Genomic DNA, 6028 nt, shown 5'->3' on the forward strand with positions numbered 1-6028 from the left:
GAACACAGGTGGCAACAGATCAGGGGTAATTGCAGCCTGACAGGTGGAACCAATCAGGCTGCGCAGGGAAGAGAGAGAGGAAGGGAGGCTCAGCATGCAGCCTACAAGCTGCATCCTGACACCTAAGGGAAAAAACACATAACACTGAGTTTTAGCTAACTGTTAACCTGAGGGCTTTTAGATCAGGATAATTTAATGGTTATCGTCTTACATACAGAAAATAAGTAAGATTACTTCAATTAGATTAAATTATGGGGACATTTTGGATCTGGTCAGGATTGCTGGGAGGCTGTCCGTCCGTCCGTCCGTCTTCTTCCGCTTATCCGGGGTCGGGTCGCGGGGGTAGCAGCTTCAGTAGGGAGGCCCAGACGTCCCTCTCCCCAGCCACTTGGGCCAGCTCCTCAGGAGGAATCCCAAGGCGTTCCCAGGCCAGCCGGGAGACATAGTCCCTCCAGCGTGTCCTGGGTCTTCCCCTGGGCCTCCTCCCGGTGGGACGTGCCCGGAACACCTCTCCAGGGAGGCGTCCAGGAGGCATCCTGACCAGATGCCCGAGCCACCTCAACTGGCTCCTCTCGACGTGGAGGAGCAGCGGCTCTACTCTGAGTCCTCCCCGGATGACTGAGCTCCTCACCCTATCTCTAAGGGAGAGCCCAGACACACTACAGAGAAAACTCATTTCAGCCGCTTGTATCCGGGATCTCGTTCTTTCGGTCACGACCCAAAGCTCGTGACCATAGATGAGGGTAGGAACGTAGATCGACCGGTAAATCGAGAGCTTCGCCTTTTGGCTCAGCTCTCTCTTCACCACAACGGATCGGTACAGCTGGGAGGCTGTGATGATAAAAGGGTAATAGCTTGAAGGTGATATCAATGAATGAAGGTTTTCTCTGAGGAACATTAAAGCAGCAATGACACCCCACATTGGAACTCCTGTTGTGTAAAGAACATCTTGAATGGGACATAAGGTGAGATCTTTACAATGAGAGACGTTCCACACAGGGGGGTGTGGAGACACCTGGGGCATGGCAACCAGGGATGAGCTGCTGTGGGTTGGAGCTGTTGTAAACTTGACACAGCTGGTGGAACCAGGCTGGAACCAAAGGAGACAATGAGGTTGTCCCACAGGTTACCTGACACCTAACACTGACTGTAAAGGGTTCTGGGGTTTTCAGGGTTGCTGAAAACAGAAAGCTTCAGAGAACCTTAACCCTTCCTGACCAGGCACTCAGAAAACATAGATCAGATTACCGAGGCCTAGACAAATAGGAACGCAGAGACGCGTTCATCCAAGAACTTCTTAATCAAAGACCAGTTTTTACTACCCCTGGGGGTAGCGTTTTCTGGGGTTCTCCTGCCCGCACTGAACCTCTCCTGCCTTTGCTCCTGGTGTTGTAAGTTTGGAGTGGTGGATTATTGTCCATCGGAAAGGGTGAGTGGAGAAAGGAGTAGGAGGGTATTCAGGGTGGGGAAGAGTAGACGGATTCGACCTTGGTTACTGAACAGGCTTAGTTTACCTAGTCTAATGTAAGATTAAAATAATGTGTGCATAGGGACCTAAAACAGGCCTTACTTAATTAGATGAACCCTAAATTGTAAATAAAAGCTAAACCTTTCTTCTTGTGTGATACAACCCTGTGAAGCATTCATGTTGATCTGTACTAAAAGTACAGCACTGCCCAGTTCCAACACGGGAACCTGTTGGGTCCCACTTTCCGAGTTTACAGAAATGGGTCTTTGTGTTTTGTTCACATTTTTATGTGATGAGTCATCTTGTTTTGTCTTATTGCTGAAGACACCATCATCAAAAAAAAAAAAAGAGAGGAATGTTATAAGAATTATTATTCTGAAGTCACTAGGGCCTCACACCACTCGGACAGAGGAGGCCTGGAGAAAAGATGTCTGTGTATAAGATCCACTGTTTGCTGATTGCAAGGCCAAATGCTGCAGCTCCTGAGGGATACTGATTGTTTACGGTAGACTGTCTTTGTTTTGTCTTATGGGAAGGCCACTGTGCAGTATTAGGGGGAGCCGAAAAGCGAGACGGGCAGAGACAGGGCAGACGCAGAACGCAGCGGAGCCGTGGGGTGCGATTACTTTCCATCTATGTGATCTCTGCTCGGTTTCTCAATAAAAGTGCTGGAACTATATCACTGCCGTCTTCTCATTTAGTAAAGATGGGAACTCAGTTACTATTGTTTAGAATTCCACAAAGAATTCCCATAACACCATTCCCAGAAAATCTGGGAAAAAAAGTCACAGAAAAAATTAGGAGACTACTGCAGGATTTTATTCCTACTTTATTTTTTTACTTCTACTTTTAAATAAATGTTGTATTTATGTAATATTTTTTACATTTACAGTATATTTATACTATTATATTTTCGATATGCAGTGGCCTTTTAATTTTTTTTATCTGTGGCTGTATATAACTGTTTATTGTTTCTGTCTTTCTAAGATGGAAATTGTATGCATGATCAATTACATACTGTTTGTATAATATAACAACCACTGTTGGTATGTCCTTCCTTCAGGGACCAAAGCTCTCAATTGCAACAGTCAGAAGCAACAAGAGCCACAAGATCAAGGAGAGCCATAGGAGAAGAAGAGAAGCAGAGGCTGTCTAAAGAGGTATCTTCATTTACTGACCAATAGGCCGACTCTGTTTGGTTAGCCTACATTAAGGGATAGATTCTATTTTTTTATTCAGTGTTGTACTATATCCCAATACCAGTGCTTCCATATCTCTCAATATTTTGCTTTCACAGCAATGTCCAAGTGTGTGTGAAATGAATAAATATACAGTGTATATGTCACGATTTGTTCTGATGAACCCAAACACCACCACACACACAGAGCTGCGTTAAAGGAGCTTTATTGAAGGCTTTGAGTGATGGAGATGGTGACCAAAGACTGTACCAGACTGGAGCAGGCGAGTGATGGTGAAGATGGCTGAGGGTGGAGACACGGTGAAACAGGAGCAGGCAGTTGGCTGAGCAAGGCGTCAGAGGCATGGATCTCAGGCTAGAAGACGCAGAAATCACTGGCAAGTTGATGTGAGACTCAGGCAGGCAACATGGAGTGAATGCAGATGTCCCAGCGACGAGGAGCAGACTGAAGAGGGCTTATATAGGAGAGCTGGCAGGTGTATTGAGTCCAGGATAACAAGAGCAGCAGGTGAAACAGATCAGAGTTGGAGTGGGACTGAGCAGAGTGGAATGATCCGGAACTGTCCATGGTGAAGCAGGAGGAACTGATCCCTGACAGTATGTAAATCCATTTATTTTTTCACAGATCTGTGACACAATCCTGGCCCATGCCAAAGAGAGGTTCTCTTTTACTGACCACCTTGTGGGTGCGACGTTACTACAAGGAGAGCTGTTTGAACAGCATTGCCATACATTCCCAGTAGAGGCTCTGAACACCACTGTCAGGGCATACTCCATGCTTAATCAGGCAAAGCTTAAGACTGAACTGTCTCTTATTTATGAGAGTCCTGATTTCAAGAGCTGCTGTAGAGCCTGGCAGTGTACCAGGCTCTACAGAGGTACAACCTGCAGGATACTTTCCCTGAAACTGTGGTTTTGCTGAACGTCCTTATAACCACTCCAATGACAACAGCTGAAGCTGAGAGGTGTTTCTCAACACTGAAGAGAATAAAGACCTTCCTGAGAAATGCAATGGGGCAGGAACGTCTGAATGCACTAGCCATGCTTTCCATGGAGAGGGAGCTAGTCAGGACTATGCCTACTTTCAATGAAAGGGTGATTGACAGATTTGTTGCATTGAATGAAAGGAGTGCAAAATTTCAATATAAATGAGTACCAGTTGTATACTGTTTTAAACGGTACAAAGTGAATAAAATGTTCAAATGTACATTTGTTTATCTGTAATTGCACATAAATGACTAATTATCTCTAATGTTTACTGATTAGCTGCACTTGAAATAAAATGACAACTGAATAAGATGATTTTGAGTATTTTTATTTTATTAATGCTAAAAGAGATGACTTTACATCAAAATGTGTGAAATGTTAATTGTAAGTCCAAACTCACAAAGCACTGACGGTAAACAGGGTTTACGTAGCTGTCAGTTTACCCATTAGATGGGTCACTTTAGCTATCACTGCAACTATTGCCCCCCCCTGACACGCAGTATATAGATTTTACTTTCTAGACTTAGACTTTGACAAATTTATTTGTCATTTTGTATGCACAGAGTGCGTACAGAACGAAATTCCGTTGCATACAGCTTGTAAATTGCAGTAAAAAACACATTACAGTATAAGGTGCAGCAGTGATTTAAAAGTAGCAATTTAAATGTAGACAATGCAGGAGAAGTCGCAGTGTACAGGTGAGTATTTTTAAAACCATTTGTATGTACAGAATTGATGTGCAAGGGCATTTGTGCAAGAATACAGCTTGTAAATTACAGTAGTTTTAAAATATAGTATAGGGTGCAGCAGTGATTTAATAGGTAAAACAATTGAAATGTAAACAATGCATGAGAAAGTCACAGTGTACAGGGGTCCGTTCTTCGTACGTTGCTTAAAACATCCAAGATCAAATGACACATCCAAGATGATTTCATCCGGCTAATCCTGATCCGGCTAATTGGGTTTTTTGAACACACCTGTTGTTTATGATAGTATGGCTGGATTGAGTTATCTGAGACAACTGCGCGTTCATGCGTTTGTTTAAAAGGGGAAATGTATCGATAGCAGAAACATTGATCAGCAACGCTGCTATTGGCTGTTCAGCATGGACAAAGAACGCCCACAGTTTTTCTACCAAGCAGAACAAGAGCTTTTAATGGAAGGTTATGCCGAATTTGAGTCATTAATTAAAACACCTAAAAATCTGTTAAAGCCAGGAGAGAGGGCTGGCAAAAAGCAGCAGATAAATTAATGCGTAAATACTGTCCATGGTAGATGTTTCTATCACTTTCTACAGTATGAATTTTTGCATTTTAATAATCTCATATTTACTTTGTTCTTTTATGTCAGAGCCTCCACGGGACCCACTAGAACATGGGGACAAGTAAAAGTGAAATACAAGAATATTCTACAAAATGGTAGCCTTTAATTATTATACTTTATTTTAAAAAGGCACTTGTTATGTCAAGAGATCCAAATTTCAGTGTCATTCCTTAGACACGGGAAGTAAAGGACACGTGCAAACTGGACATTTTAACAAAAAAAAAATCTTTATCCATAAAAAATGAAAATTTTCCATTTCCAAGTCATCCACAGTTTACACGGTAAAACTGTATTGCTCCGTGGCTAGATAATCCATCCATAGTTTTTTCTAATACAATATACGGCTCGACAGGAAGCAAGCCTTTCAAAGTAAACTAAACTTCACAATAAAATGGCCCAAACAAATCTTCTTACTGAATAGGATAAAAATAAAAAGCAAACCATCATACAAATAACTTAAATATTTTAGATTTATGGCTCCAACACCACTTTTTCCTCTTTAAAAGCCACTGTTAAATGATGTGTTTGTCTGTTTATAACAGCCACCAAGAAAAATCTCTCTACAATTACACTGTCGCGCTGCGCTAAACGATCCTTTCTATTGCGCAATAAGGGATTAATTCGCAAATTATTTTTGCATCTTCCGCAACAGGTTGCAGTCGTAAAAATGGACATGGCTACGGCAGACTTCTCTATCTCCTCCGCTTATACTGCCGTGATCTAATCTTGTTTACATGAAGTAAGCCTGCTCTCGAGCAGGCTTAAGCTGGCGCACATGTTGTTATGACAACAAGTGCAGGATGTCTTTCGAAGAACCAAACGATCCAAGATCAGGCCAAATCGTCAACAATGAAATCCTGCTAACTGAGTTAGCAACGTACGAAGAACGGACCCCAGGTGAGTATTTAAAAAAAAGCATTTGTATGTACAGAATTTGATTGTGCAAAGGGCATTTGTGCAATGTTCTATGTTCTTGTGTTCCTTTTCCAAATAGTATAAAATAAATCACCTGAGAGAACAACAGAGCAAAATACAAGCCCATTTGCTCAAGA

The sequence above is a fragment of the Fundulus heteroclitus genome, unplaced genomic scaffold, assembly GCF_011125445.2.
Source record: "Fundulus heteroclitus isolate FHET01 unplaced genomic scaffold, MU-UCD_Fhet_4.1 scaffold_216, whole genome shotgun sequence".
Classification (NCBI taxonomy): domain Eukaryota; kingdom Metazoa; phylum Chordata; class Actinopteri; order Cyprinodontiformes; family Fundulidae; genus Fundulus; species Fundulus heteroclitus.